Raw genomic sequence first — 15,360 nt, 5'->3', positions numbered from 1 at the left:
CTCAGAGCAGTCTTGCTGCATCGTTTTACCTGGGGCTGGGGAGAAAAGGAGGCTTGGGGGGCACCTTGTGGCTCTGCACAGCTCCCTGACAGGAAAGTGCTCCCAGGGAACAGGGACAGGATGAGAGGAAACAGCCCCAAGCCCAGCCAGGGGAGGTTTGATTGGATATTGTGAATATTCTGTCCTGGAAAGGGCTGTCCAGCCCTGGCACAGCTGCCCAGGGCAGCGAGTCCCCATCCCTGGAGGGATCTAAAGCTGTGTGGATGTGGCACTTGGGGACATGGGGCAGTGGTGGCCTTGGCAGTGCTGAGGAATGGTTGGATTTGATGGTCTTGGAGGGCTTTCCCAACCTCAACAATTCTGTGATTCTATATAAGGGAATACATTTATCATATAAATAGAAATCTTTGTAACCTTCAGTCCCAGCAATCCAATTGCATTCCCATATTCACCACGTGCTCCACAACATTTTTGGGCTTGTCTCCAGCTCCAGTTAATTTGAGCTGTATCCCAAACCCACCCTTCCCACTGTGCCATCCTCCACAGAATGTTTAACTAGAACAAGGTGGTGATTTTAATGTGAAAGCTGGCCCAGGAAATAAAAACTGTTGCTTCAATGAGCAAACTCCATCACCCCCTCACACAGCCCCTGTGCCACGGCCCGGGGTTAATGGTGCCTGGTGCCTTCCTGCAATCCTTTCTGCCTGGGAAGGAAATCCTGCTCACACTTTCATCATTTAAATGTCACCCACAGCCAGCCTAATCCTTGACAAAAACATTCCCTGCATTGGTCACACAAATAGTGATCCATTTTAGAGATGGGAAGTGCTCTTTTCCTTGGGCCATTCATCCCAAAAGGCAGTTCACCTTTCAAGGTTCTCCCTTTAAAACCTCCTTGGATGCATGGAGGGCACTCAGTGCCTGGAATTTTCTCTGGGATGCTCCTGCAGTCAGACTCTGCCTCTGAGAAGCCAACCAGACTTAGCTCTGTGCTTCTCTGTGTGTGTTTTTTCTAGTCCTCAGACTATTTTTGTGTTTCTTCCGTTCCCCTACAACTTATCCAGGAGCTATTTCAGGATGCTGAAATGGAAATCATACTCAGGAAAGTCACAAGCACCAAATACAGAAATGAAATCTGTTCTCTTCTAAATATTTTCTTGCTCACACACCTAAAAATTTTTTAAAAAAATTAAATTGCCTTTTTTGTTGCTGCGTCACTGGGTGTTTACACCCACCTGCTCTGTAATCCCTTTGAGCACCACTGCTCACAAAACAACATTCTCAGAGCCCCTTTAGGCACTGGAAGGTGCTCCAAGATCTCCCTGGGGCCTTCTCCTCTCCAGTCTCCCAAAATCCTGTTGCATGCACTGCTGGACCATTGGAACCCTTCTAAAACTCATCCACTTGACCACAATAAACCATTTTTATTATGAATAATATATTTATTTGCTACCATCCTGCCAATTTTCTCCATCAGAATATCATAAAATGCCTCCCAGGTCACAATTTAAACAAGAGCTTCCCTGGATCCATCCCAGAGGCTTCAGCAGGACCAGGGTGAGTTCTCAGTGCTGCTGCTCTCCTTTGAGCTACTTAATTGAAAACAGCAATTTAAGCACAGTCAACTCGATTTAATTTCCTTGCGATGACAAAAACTGGCAACCCATTTAGGCATTATTAACTTAAAATTAAGTTGGAATTAACTTGGCTGTAAGGAGGAAGCAGATCTGCTCTAACAGGACTGAGTTCAAGTCTTTAAGCACCCCTTTATTCACTGGGGTTTGGCTGAGGTTTATTGTAGACAGGGCAGAGTCCTGAGTGGGTCAATTTAAATCAGTAGCCCTTGGAAAATGGATTTCCACAACTTTCCTGATCTGTGGATTTAAAGAGACACAAGTTTTGAGAAACTAAACAGCCCAAAGTGAAAATCCACATAAGAACACAGCGGTGTCTTTAATAATGGCTTCTCACCCATTCTGTATTCAGAAATAAAGCTCAGATAATCTGGGATGATGGACATGAAACAGAATCTTTTCATTTTCCACTTTATTTTAGCATGTGAGAGCAAAATTGTGAGAGTTTGCTAATAATGTGCATCACGGACACAGCGCCAAGCAGGAATAAATTATCCCTGTGTAGAAGAATCCCTCCAAGATGAACCACTGAAGGAAAAGCAATTTTAATGGATCTGCTCGATTTTTCAAGGCATTTTGGGAAACAAAACTGGCTTTAAAAATAATGTACCTACACACATTTTTCTTCTGAAATTAGAGTGACACAGTTATCTTGAAAAAAAGCTATTTTTAAAGGCTTCCATCTCTCCAGCTTCCCTGGGTTATCTGATAACACTCTGCCTTCACTTCCCAGTGTTAATTGGGTTTGTTCCTGCACTCCTGCGTGTTGCCTACAAACACAAAAATGAATCAAATCAGGCAGAAACCATCAGGGTTAATTATAATCAGCACCAAAATCTCGAGTGCTATTTGTGGCAGCAGTGGATTTTTATCTGCTCTCAGAGTATGAGCCACTCAGTAAAACAAACACAGAAGGGAACTCAGGAACTGTGTCCCCATGGATTCAGGTGCTTTTTGGGAAGGTTTAAAACAGTCTCTCTGAATCCTCTGTGCAGAGTCTCTGATTGCCCAATTTTTGGGTTTTTTTTACTGTATCCAGCTACTTGAAAGGAATGTGAAATGCCTAGGGGTTTTACAACCTCTCATGCTGCTGATCCTTCCTACTGTTACCGCTCTGGCAGGAAACGCAACTCCCAGAAAACTGCTCCAATTAAAACAGGTTTCCGCTCTCTGCACCAGGAATAGACCCTGGATACTCCCAGTAACTCTAAAATGGATACTCCCATTAAATTATTTCAATATAAAAAGATTTGCAGACAGCACTGATATCCAGCGAAGCATCTTCTTGAGAACACATCTCAAGTAAATTTAATATTTGGGGATTTTTTTCCCTCTCTTAACTTAATGGCAATATCCCTAAAAGTACAACAGCTCCTGGTGTCTACCTTGAGGCAGGAAAAGAAACACTGCCCTGTTTTCTCCTCCCTCCATGTTCCATGCTCCTGGAACCCTGCCGGTATCTCCAGAGGGCAGGCGGAAACCAAAAGCCAAAAAACAAGAGATTGTTTTACCCAATGCTATTCCCACTGTATTTGGGTAAACATAAACACCCACAGAAAGCAAGAAATATGAAAAAAATATGAAAAAAAAAATCATAAGAAGGTAAAAAATCATAGAAAGGTCAGGTAAAACCTAACCCAAACTGAAGGCACAACTTCCTGCAGGAAGAAAACTCCATGATCCATAAGCCCCGTGGCTTATCCTGATATCCAAAAAATCCTGATAACACCAAGAAAAACATATTCCAGAACCAACTCCCTCCCTGCCCCAGGAGAAAACTCTGCTGAGGTCCTTTCAGATTTAAAAACAAGATTGCCAACGAAGTAAAGCCCAGCTAATCCTGATTGCCAGCACAGTCCTGGGGAGAGAGGTCTCACACGGAGAGAAGATCCACATCAAGATTTGCACAGATCAAAGGCAGCAGCCTGAGCTGCAAACCTGAGCAAGGGTGACACCAGAGCTGTCCCCACAGCCCTGATGTCACACGAGACACACTTCCATGTGGCAGGGGTCAATTGGCTCTGAAACCTGTCTAAGACTTTAAATAAAGGGCACAAAAAAGGAGCCCAAGCACAACCTTCCCATTCCTGCATGTGGCAGAGAAAAGGGGGAATTTGTGGCTGCAGCATCCTCCAAGGTTTCATTTATCTGTCTCTGCAAGTACAGACATTGCCAAGCCTTTTTGCCCCATCCCAAATGGGAAACTGAGGCACTGTTTATGCAGTTTGGGACCTGGAGGGAAATCTGGGGCATGGAAAGGAGCAGGTGTCAGTCTTCCACCACTGGATCACTAGAGCATTGTTCATCCCCAGCAAATTATGAGCCACAATCCAAAAAGTTGGAGATTTGGGATTTCTGGCAGGGAGATCTCCCCTGAATTAAGAAGTCCAGCAGGAGACTGAAAATTCATCCCAAAACAAAATCTCCACTGAAGACAAGATGATTCTGTTACGTGGAATTTGGTTAAAGCCCCCAACACTGGCCACAAGCAGAGGGAAAAAAGCTTCCCAAGGGCTGAACACAAACATGGAACATCAGGCTTTGTGTCAGGAGAAGGGGAAAACACACAAAGTGCAGGGAATGGGATGGAACACTCAAGTCAAGTGCCAGGAACGTCAGTGAAGACATCAGGAAAGCAGGAGAAAGTCGAGGACATCCAGGGAAACACCCACAGTGAAAGTCACACTAAACTCCACGTGTGTTTTTAGTGCTGGCAGGTGGAAACGAGCTTGGATTGTGGAGAAAAATGTTTTCCTGCTGCTTTCTCCAGCCTGTGCTCAGCAAACCCAGCCTCTGCAGACATGCTTTGTGGATCAGCACGATGGTCTCCAAGAAAGAGCTGGCTGCCATGGGTTGATTTCCTCTTCCCACAGACAAGCACCAACACTGGCTGATGACTCGGCCACAAGAAGGAACTGCATCAGCTGGAGCCAAGCAGGTGAGGAAAGATCTCAGGGATCCTGGAGAAGAGCTCCAGGGGAAAGTCTAAGTCAAGGTTTGGCAATCTTCACACGCTGCCATGCCAGGCTTTTCCTTCCCACTGGCTGGAGGTGCCAAGAGAGGAGCTGGTAGGAGCTGCCTCCCGAAGCAGCAGAATCTGCTCCAAGCAGGACAGCGGCTTTTGCCGAGCCTGGAGCTCAGGGAGAGGCAGGAACTGCAAGCTGCAAATTCCTCAAAGCCAGTGCCTCCAAATGCCAACGCTGTTTGCTCCTCGCTGCATCCACGGGCTCCTTGCACGGGGGTCCCTGAGCTAAAAGATTCATCCAGTACCAGATGTAAGGAAAGCCCCCAAAAAATCCTGGAATTGAGCAAGGCTGCACGAGTGATGAGAGAATGTTTGGATTTGAGTGATGGAGCAATACTGGAGACCACGAAGTGCAGAGCCAGCACCTTTCCAACTAATAAGACACCTTCCCAGATGAAACTGCTGATGCATCCAGGAAAGGCACAAGCTGAACACAGGAGAAGGACACTTAGAAGGGGAAATGAGGCACAAAGTCAGACAAGAGCGTTCACCAAAAAAAAAAAAAATTTTCTGTTGCTATATATGGATGTAGGGAGTCTGGATAACAAGCAGGAACAAATGAAATCCTGGCCAGCAGGAAAGAAAAAATTGTGCATGTGACTGGACTTGAAAATTGTTAGTACTGTGGTGTTCAGATATGAAAGGAAGAGATGGCTGCAATGTGTTCCTAGAAAAAAGATGGGAAGGCTCACCTCTCTGACAACTGTCAACACTGCAGGAAAACTGAATTTCTAGGACAGAAACTTGGTGTGTTTTAATGGGAAAAGCCAGAAGGAGGCTCTGGGAAGCACCAAGACAGGCAGGGGAGTCCATACTGGGAAAAAAAAACAACCCATGTGGGGTTGGGGAGGGGACAGGAGGGATACAGAAACTCTCATGCAGCAAGTAATTACAAGAGATTAGCTTCCCTAAATCATAGGTGGCAATTTGTAACACCAAGTAACTGATTTGGGCCTTGTTACAAGCAATAAAGCTGCAGAAATCACTGGACTGGAAGCCTTGACAGTGCAGAAAAAGAACAGACTCTCATTTAAATATATCTCACTTAGTAATTCAATCGAGATTGCAAAATGTCTCGATTCCAATAATTGATTTTAACCTGTATGACATTTGTGCTTTTTAGTTATCGTCTTAACAAAATATCAGCATAATCACAGGCTCACAGAATCATCTGGGTTGGAAAAGACCTTTAAAACATTGAGTCCAACTGCAATGAAAATTGGCATCACTTGATTTTCCACAAGTACAACGCAGCAGAGGAAAAATTAAGGAATTTGCATATAGATAATCCACTCACTGAGTTTCAAAGTGCTTTTGGGATCAGAAAGGAAACAGCTCCAGAGTGAAGTCTGAAAAAGCTTCTGGGGCAAATCAGAGATTGAAGTCCCCTCACAATCAATGGGAGGACACCAGAAAGATTATTTAACAATTTACATAAAAGCAATCACAGCCAAAATGAAACCACAGGGATGAGTCAAGACCAAACTGTGTCAAACCAGAGGAGCCTGGTGAAACTCAATAAAGACAAATGTAAGGGCAGGGTGCATTGTACAGGTGAAGTCCCAGCTGGGCTGATGGACAGGAGAAAACAACCCTGAGGGGATACTGGACCACAAGTAAAATGTCAACAATACAATGGAATTGGCCAAAAAAAAAAAAAGAAAAAAAAAGAAAGGCAGTTCAGATTGTTTTAAGAGTGCCATGTGGAAACCAGCATTATTTTGTTTTATACAATGCTGACAAGGCCACGCAGTGCCAAGTCTGAGCAGAGAGAGAAGTAAACACACCAGAGTACAGAGGAAAGCTGAGGGAATAATAAAGAGATTTGGATACAAAATGATCCGTAAGAACACACGAAAGGACCGTGCCAGCCCAGGAACACAAACTGGGGGAGGATGTGGCATTCTCCCATCAGAGACAGCAGAAACAAGGGGAGGGGTTATTCTGAACAGCAAAGCAAAGCACCTTCATTTCTCAGAGATCACAGAATCCCAGCATGGCTTGGTCTGGATGGGACCTTAAAGATCATCCAATTCCATCCCTGCCATGGCAGGGACACCCTGCACTATCCCAGCTTGCTCCAAGCCCCATCCAACCTGGCCTGGAAAAATTCCAGGGATCCAGGGGCAGCCACAGCTTCTCTGGGCACCCTGTGCCAGGGCCTGCCCACCCTGCCAGCCAAGGATTGCTTCCTAAAAGATCTAAGATACTGGAAAAGCTTTTAACCAAATTGGTTAAGTGTTCCCTGCCAGCTTCCTGAGCAGGCTGGCACCTCCGAGACTGGAAGACTTTAAGGAAAAATTAGAAATACATTCTTTAAGGATGCTCTAGGGACACTTTAGCTTGCCTCGAGGAGTGAATGGACTGGAAGGTAGCCCAAGGTCTCTACCAGCTCGGCATTCCAGTGTGGAATGATGCCCCAGAAGCCCAGGATGTTTAACCCTCGAGTCCTCCAGTATTTCAGAGACCACAAGGGCTCATTTGCAATGTTTTCCAGAACACAGGAGAAAATTCGGAAGACAAACATTTCCAACACAACTACACCAGGAGAGGGCAAAATGACTCAAGTAAACACCAATCTGTTTGCCAGACACAAGCTCTGGACAAAATAAGGGAAAACTGAATCAGGCTGGATCTGGACTTAAAAAGAACAGGAGTGAAATTAATGACAGCCAAGCCAGTGTTATGGAAAATAAGCCTTGTCAAGCAAAGCTGAGGAGATCCGTGGTGACAAAGGTAAGAGCTGCAGTGCAACAGGCAAGCTTTTGAGGATGACATCCCAGTTAAAAAATTACCACAGGATGTGTCAACAAAGCAGCTGAGCAGGCTCAGAGCTGGCCGGGGGACAGATGACTAAAAGCAGCCACCCGTGGAAAATCACCAGCACAGTGAGCTGCTGTGGGGTTCTGCTGGGCTTCATCCAGAGCCCAGAACCATTCCAGAGGCCCACGGCACACTGGAATCCAGGGAAGGAGATGGGAAAGGCAGAGCCCCTCAAACAGAACCTGCCCTGCACTTCCCAGGCAATGCTGTGAGTTTGACTGGACCACATCCACAGATCGCCTGGTAGTGGAATTAAGAGTTCCCTCCAAAGGGGAAAAATACTGGGTACCAAAGGACATCTGCATTTAGATAATAACTGGCTTTTGGAAGTCATAGTCAGAAATTAACTGAAGTGACATTTGGACAGGGTGAGGGACAAGCAGCCACCAGCTCCCTGGGCAATCAGCTGTGCCCATGTTTTACCACCCAGACTGTAAAACCTTTTCCTTCTCTCCATGCCCAGCTCTGCCACGCCTGCTGGAGATGTCCCACCCTTCTTGGAATCCCCCAGGGACCCACCCTGTCCCTGGCACCTGCTCCAGCAGCAGCACAGCTTCCCTGGAAAGCAAAACCACGTGGGCAAGATGCTCCCGGGCTGCTCCGCCGTGTTTGCTTTTCCAAGGGCTCAAATTTTAAATATTTCTTATATGAAGAAATACTTTCTTGAGCTCCCAAATCCATATTAAAAGACTCAGCTATCCAGGAAAGCTCAACAGCTGGGATTTGGATGCTATGGTAGAGAAAAAGAACCCAGCTCTCCAGTTTATGGCACTGCATTTTAAGGCTTGAAAACTTCTGCTGTGAATGCAAGTCAAGTCAAGAGCAAACTGGAAAATATGTGGAAAGCCATCATTTTGTAAAAGCCATTAAAAGTCTCATTAAGTGACACCATACACAGAAAACTGAAGAAAATGATTTGTAGAATAAACTACTACGGAACCAAATGTTTACACAGGGACCTATTCCAAAGTAATTGCATTTTAAATGCTCACAAAATACTTTCCAGCAGGGGAAAGCCTCTAGAACCTGTCTGTCCATACAGGCATGACAACTGTCCTGGGTAAAATGTCATCAGGAACTGCAATGATCTTATTCTGTCCATCAAATCAGCAGGAGAGGGCAGAATCGTGGCATTGATGAGAGTGGAAAAGACCTCAAGGATCGTGGGGCCCCCAGCACTGCCAAGGCCACCACCAAGCCATGTCCCCAAGTGCCACATCCACGTGGCTTTTCAATCCCTCCCCGGATGGGGACTCCCTCAGCAGCCCTTGGGGCTGTGGGGACTCTTAGGACCTTGTTTCAAATAACCACAAAAAGTTATTGTTGGCCATAAATCCAAGTATGAAGAACTGAATGGAAAATGGGGGAAAAGAAGACCATGCTCAGAAGCTCTCACCAGTCCTCAGGATGTATTTTGCAAACTCAGAATGGTAAAACCCACTCGTTATCAAATTTAGGGAGCTGCTATCCAACAGCAGAGAAAGCAGAAGCTCAAGCACTGGGCTTTAATTTGTGGCAGATAAAGAGATTGATGCCATAAAAGAGGCAAATCTTTTTTATTAAGCTCTACAGCAAATTAGAAGGAAAAACCCTGCGGACCCTGAGATGTTATGGTCTATTTTAACTTTTGCTGCAGTCTGCAAATCTTTATCCATTTTATCAAAGAATTAGACATGCCTAGCAGGCATGATGGCATCTATTCTTTTTTTTTTTTTTTTTTTTTTTTGCCAGTTTAGTACTTTTCCTCTCATAAAATACTCTAAGCTTGTCTCCAATAATCCTCCCAAATCTCTAACCCTTGCTGAGACAAGGAAGGCAAAACCCAGCAGCCTACAAACACACTTCAGCTTTAGCCTTCCTGTGGGGAAAGTTACCAGGGCCACGACAAACCCCAGTTTTCTGCTCTGACTTCTCATTTTTCCACTCTCCAGTTTTCCACGTGACCCTTTCAGCCAAGGAGAGGAAGGGGGGACAGGGAAATACAAACCAGAAGACGAGAATGTTGTTTGTTTTTTGGGGTTTTTTTCCAGCATTTATAAATCCTGTGATGATAATCTCCTAAATGGTTTGCTGGGGAGCGTCAGCAGGCCCACATTTTTTTCCTCGCAGAAAGCACAGTCACTTGAAATTCCTGTGCAGTGCTCAGGGTTTTCTGCACATCCATAGTAAACAAAACCCAGAGGAGCTCTGGAAAAATTATCCAAGTCCCACTCACACTCTAAAAAATCTGCGAGGCTCCGTCATCACCAACAGAAGCTCCTTCCCTACGTGGCTCTTAAAAATAAAGAGCTCCCACAAATTTCAGATCTGCAGATGCTGGATATGCATTAAAAGCTGGATCTTTGCTGCCTGGGATCCTGATTACAGGTCTGGGATTCCCATGGCACACCTGTCCTCAGCAAAAGAAAATCCTAGAAATTCCCAACTGTTGCTTCCCATTCAAGCTAAAAAACAAACACAAAACCCCACCTCAAGATTATCCACACAACAAAGCACTGTTAAAGCAGAGCATGGCATCAAATACAGACCGTGGGCATGTTTTTACATTGATTTTACATTGATTTTACATTGATTTTACTCTCTCTCTGCCCAGGTGGGCAGGTAGGAAGTGCAATCACATCCTGACTTTCTCCAAAAATCAGGTTTACACAAATTTTACTGGGAAAAAGTTCCCCTTGGAGGGTGGGCAGGCCCTGGCACAGGGTGCCCAGAGAAGCTGTGGCTGCCCCTGGATCCTGGCAGTGTCCCAGGCCAGGCTGGACAGGGCTGGGAGCAGATAGGGGATAGAGGAAGGTGTCCCTGCCATGGCAGAGGTGGCACTGGATGGGATTTAAGATCCCTCCCAACCCAAATCCTCCTGGGATTCCATGAATGTGCATAAATAAACACAGCCCAGCCACTGACATCCTCCCCTGGTATTTAGGGATACCGGTGTTTTTGACACAAAAGTAGGAACAAAGTGATTCAGCTGGGTGGAAGGAACAAGAAGGTGACACAAACAGCTCTGGAGAACTGTGTCTGTCCAACTGCTATTTGAGTCACATGGAAATAATTCCTAAAAATTTACTCCCACTTTTAAATAGACATAGATTAAGAATCAGTATTTATTAATTCAGAGACTTAAAAGACCATCAACAGGTAAAAAAGCAGACCAGTGGATTTTATTTGTCACTGAAACAGAAATCTTCATCTGTTCACTGAAGGGATGCACGGCACGAGAATCCAGCAGCATCCAGAGGGACCAAGGGACTGGAATTTGGAAGCAGCAAAAAGAAAATACTACAGAGCACGCCAGGAGCTGTTTCCTAGTCGGTCATTCCGGATGGGATATTCCTACGGAATGAACATGAGAAATGAGGGGTTTTAAGCAGCAAAGCTGAGCCCAGCTGGTGAGGAAGATCAGGGCACAGGGAGAGGAATGGCCCGGCACACGGAGAGACTTTGGGAATTGCAGAGGAAACAGAAAGTACACGGAGCACTTGTGCTGCGGAAAGGGAAACCGGGGGCCTCTGCAGATCCCATCAGCCCCAAGGCAGGGCTGGGAGACAAATGGAGCTCAGGCAGGGAGAGGGCAGAGCTGGGCTTCCCTCCTGACAGCCCCTGGGAGCGCCTGGGAATGCGCTCAGAGCTGCTGCCGGGAGCTGAGCAGCAAGGGCTGCAGTGCCAGGGGGAATTCTGGCCACAGCTCTGCCAGCAGGTGCCATCCCAGCGGGCAGCATCCCGCCTCCCTGCCAGGCAGAGCCCTGGAGGAGCTCCCAGGGCAAGGCAGTGCCCTGGATCCCACAGCACAACCCCAACCAGCCCCGCTTCAATTAGCACCGTAATTATCCCCCAGGGCAGGCACTGGAGGCCTTCCCCAGAAAGGCTGGCAGCACCTCCCTGCCCCGCCATCCCTGGGAATCCCTGCACCAGGACAATCCCCTTCATCCAACAGACTCCAAACCCCCCGGGCTGTTCACCTGCTGCAGTGCAGGAGTCTGAGTGTCCACCGAGGGCAGAAAGTTCTCCCTAAATTACTGCATCCCGGTTATTCCGCGTAAATCGCGCCGCAATTCGGGTTTCTCGCTCCGTTTTCTCGTTCAGTTTTTCTGAACAAACTCCAAACGCATTTTGCTTCCAGCCCCTTTGTTCCTGAGGATATATATCTACCTGCCCCCCCCAAAAAAAGTGTGGCTTTGCTGGCAGCCAGGAATTTTAATCGGCTGAAGAACACAGCCCAAACCCCCCAGATCTGGACAATAACATCTGCAACACTCATCCCACCTTCCCTAAAATACAGCACGGGATTTGGGAGAGAAAAATTCCTCCCGGAAACCGCCAACATTTGCTTTGGTAAATAAAAAGTTGGGATGCATAACAGGCTCAGTTGGCATTTGCAACTTACAGAGCACAAGTTAATCAGATTGAACACCAATGTAATGCAAAATACACAATGCTGGTTAATATCAGTCCTTTTCATGACTATGTATACATAACAGGAATAAACACACAGATCGTAGGTGTTGTTTGGGTTTGTTTTCTTTTGAAATAGACTCATGAACAGTTAAAATTCAGAATCCATGAAGCAGTTAAAATTCAGAATCAGAAAGAACTGGGGAAAAAAAAAAAAAGAAAAGAAGCATTTGGCCTCTTCATACTAATTTCCTTTTTCTTTACATTGCTCAACATCGCTCCTCAATTTGAGTTCTAATCAACATCCACTTCACAGCTCACATTTTATGAAATAATGCAGTTGATGCAATCAAGTCCAGCAAAATGTTTCCCTAAAGATGTTTCCATCATTCACATTCCTTAAAAAAAACCACACACACACACAGACACAAAAAAAAAAAGGCTCTGACTTCCTCCATCACTATTTAACAGCAAAAATAAACACACCACTGCATCTTAAATCATATTCTGATTAAAACAGAAATAGAATCTTTCTGGGGTTTCTTTCTGCTTAAGCACAACATGTCTTTGTCCAGGAGAGGGGGAAAAAAATCCCCTCAACCTGCTCATTTTTCCGCACTTGACAATAATGAGCACCAAATAAATAAAATCCAGCCCGTGGAGACACAAACCATAACCCCAAAGCCCATCACCATGTGCAGCGGGGGGCAAAAAATGCCCCCAGAACCCAAGCCGGTGCAGAACCTCCTTCTGCTAATGAATATTTATTTCATTTCCACACTTCCAGGCTGCCCTGCTTTCTCTAAAGGGCTGAAACCGAGCTCCTTTTTGGCATTATTCCCCCCACAATATAGCCACGGACTTCGCTGCCCGGAGCGCCACAATGCCAACAACACCGCATTAAAGAGACATTTTAAAAAGAGGGGAAAATATTTAAAATAGAAAATAAAAAGGGGGAGGGAGAGATAATCCACGTTTTTATAAAGAACCGGCCGGAGCAGGCGTTTTATCCAGGCAGGAAAATCCCCAGCACCGCCTCGCCTTCCCCGACCTGGCCGTCCCCGCTTTCATTCCTGTGGATGCTGCGCGCCGGCATCCCCCGGCTCCGCGCTGCCTTTAACCATTTCACCCCCGTTTCACCCCGTTTTTGCCCGCTTTCACCCCCGTTCGGAGGCGCTCCGAGCCCGGCGCAGGGCTGCGGGACGGGCCCGGCCCGGAGTTGCCGCGGGCCCCTCAGCGTGCCCGGCTGCGGGCCCGGGGGCTCGGGCATCCCAGCCCGCTCCGGGGAGGGGACACAGCCCCTCTCGGCTCGGGGGGACAGCGGGCTGCCCCGGGGATGGACGGGGACACCCTGCGGGCTCCGCCACAGCGGGGACAGAGCCCGCGGGGGGCACGCCGCAGCAGCAGCAGCCCCGGTGCCCCCGCCGCGGGGCTGGGGGTGCTGCCCCTCCGCCCCGCTCCGCCAGCCCTCTCCCGCCGCTGTCACCCGCGGCTGTGCCCCCTTTCCCCTTCCCCGCGCCTTACCTGCGGCTGCTCGGGCGGCGGCGGCCCCTGTGCCGGTGCGGCGGCTCTCGCTCTGCCTCTCCTCCTCCTCCTCCTCTTCCCGCTGCTCCCGCAGCCGCCAGCCGGGAATGGTGGGGGGGGTGTAGGGGGGGCAGTACCACCAGCGGGACCGTTACAGCGGCGGCCGCTGCGGGGACTACAGCTCCCGGCGTGCCCCGCGCTCCGCCGCCGCGGCTCGCCGCTGGCCGCCCCGCGCGAGGGGTCATGGGTGGTGTAGTCCGCGCGGCAGGCGGGGGAAGGACATAAGGCGACAGGGCCCGGACGGGCGCGGGGCGTGCTGGGAGGTGTAGTACGGCAGGGGTAGGGTCGCCCGGCATGGCGGGAGTTGTAGTCCAGCGGGGCATGACGGGAGCTGTAGTCCGCGCAGGCTGATGCGCGGCAGAAGGCCGCCACGGGAATCCCACCGGGATGTGCCAGGTGGGGCTCCACGGCCCCCCGCGAGCTGATCCCGGCTCCGGGAGACCCTTTCCGGGTGGCCTGGCGGGCGCAGGGCCGCGGGAGGGGAGCGGGGAGCCGCGGGGCCCGGCCTTGCGTGCCGCCCTCAGGGAGCGCTGCCGCTGCTCGCAGCCCCTCACGCTGCTGAGGGAAAGAAAGGAATGTTCCGGGAAGGGATGCAGGATCCGCGCCTGCACTGACGGAGAGGGGCACTCCCTCCACCCCGGATCCCGCACGACAGCGGTTCCGTGCGGTTGGCTGCTGGTTTTGCGGAGATGGGCGCGGAGCTGCGCTGGGAATCGGGAATGGGGCCGGGAACGCCGGGCTGGGGCGGCTGTGGGGGCATCGCGCACACGGGAACATCGCTGCTCGTGCCTTCCCCCGCAGGACCCGCTCGGCTGCAGGAGGAGGCGGCTCCGGGGGGATTCCGCCCGTGCGATCCTGGATTCCGCCCGTGTCCGCAGCTCCTGGAACCTGCGGAGACCCCCCGTGGAAGGCAGGCATTTCCCGAGAGGCGGCAAGGGTTTTGGAAAGTCCTGAAATCCTGGGAGATCCCCAGCAGGCACGAGCCACCGCAGGAGGAAAAACAAACCAGAGGCATCGGAGTTCGTGGATTTTATTAAACAACCCCCAGCTCCAATGGAAAACGGGGGGGAAATCCAGGATCTGGCTCTTCTGAGAGTGTATTCCCACACGGCATCCTCTCCGTTCGCTGGCTGGAAATCATTTCCTGCCTCTTTGGGTCACCATTTCCACCCAGCATGCCCCAAATTTATCCTATTTAACATTAAAAAAAAACCCCACCCTAGTTTACAAAAGAAATAATAGACCAAGCCCCCCAAATCCCACACCGGCACAGTTTCCTTCCCAAGAGGAAAAACACAATGGAAAAGTTTTGACACCAATTAATTCCATTTAATATCAGTATGGAGAGGCAGTCCAATCCAGTGGATAAATCAGGATAAATCCAGATTTCAGCCCAAACCCCTTCCTAAGGGAACTTTTTCCCGGACTCATGGCAGAACAAAGTTGATGGCTTAGCCGGATTTCCAAACAATTTCCCTGATTTTGGGAATATTCAGCAGCACCAGGATGTTTTGCAGCCCCACAGCCAGCACAGGGAATGCACAAGGCTGTGAATGTGGACTGGCCGAGGGGGTGATTCCCATTTTAACTCCTCTGGGATCAGAAGGATTAATTTAATTCCTTCTAAAAAAAAGGAATTAACGCCAGCGCTGGAGGGAGAGGAGGGGAAAGGGCTTCACGCTGGAAAACGTGCTGGAATAGAAAACATATATATTTTTATATACATATTTATTTATTTATTTATTTATTTCTATATTTATATATATCTATATATATAAAATGTGTGTGTGCATATATATATATATAAAAATAAAGTTGCCATGTACTCAAGAAAACATATATATTTATTTATATATATATATATTTATATCTATATATATAAAATATGTGTGTGCATATATA

The 15,360-nt window shown here is 48.2% G+C and overlaps 1 protein-coding gene across 1 annotated transcript in view; it reads right to left on the bottom strand.

The window, feature by feature from the left end:
* FAM168A (family with sequence similarity 168 member A) overlaps positions 1–13,572 on the bottom strand; it is a 125,446-nt gene extending 111,874 nt beyond the window's left edge. Inside the window, exon 1 of the mRNA XM_039697078.1 lies at positions 13,399–13,572. The gene's annotated coding sequence lies outside the window, so the exon portion shown is untranslated. The remainder of the gene's footprint in view (positions 1–13,398) is intronic.
* Between the last annotated feature and the right edge of the window lie 1,788 nt (positions 13,573–15,360).

This window comes from Passer montanus, unplaced genomic scaffold (genome assembly GCF_014805655.1).
Source record: "Passer montanus isolate IOZ18808 unplaced genomic scaffold, ASM1480565v1 scaffold116, whole genome shotgun sequence".
In the NCBI taxonomy this organism is placed as follows: Eukaryota; Metazoa; Chordata; class Aves; order Passeriformes; family Passeridae; genus Passer; species Passer montanus.
The sequence above is the reverse complement of the archived record's forward strand: the minus strand, read 5'-3'. Positions and strand labels throughout refer to the sequence as shown.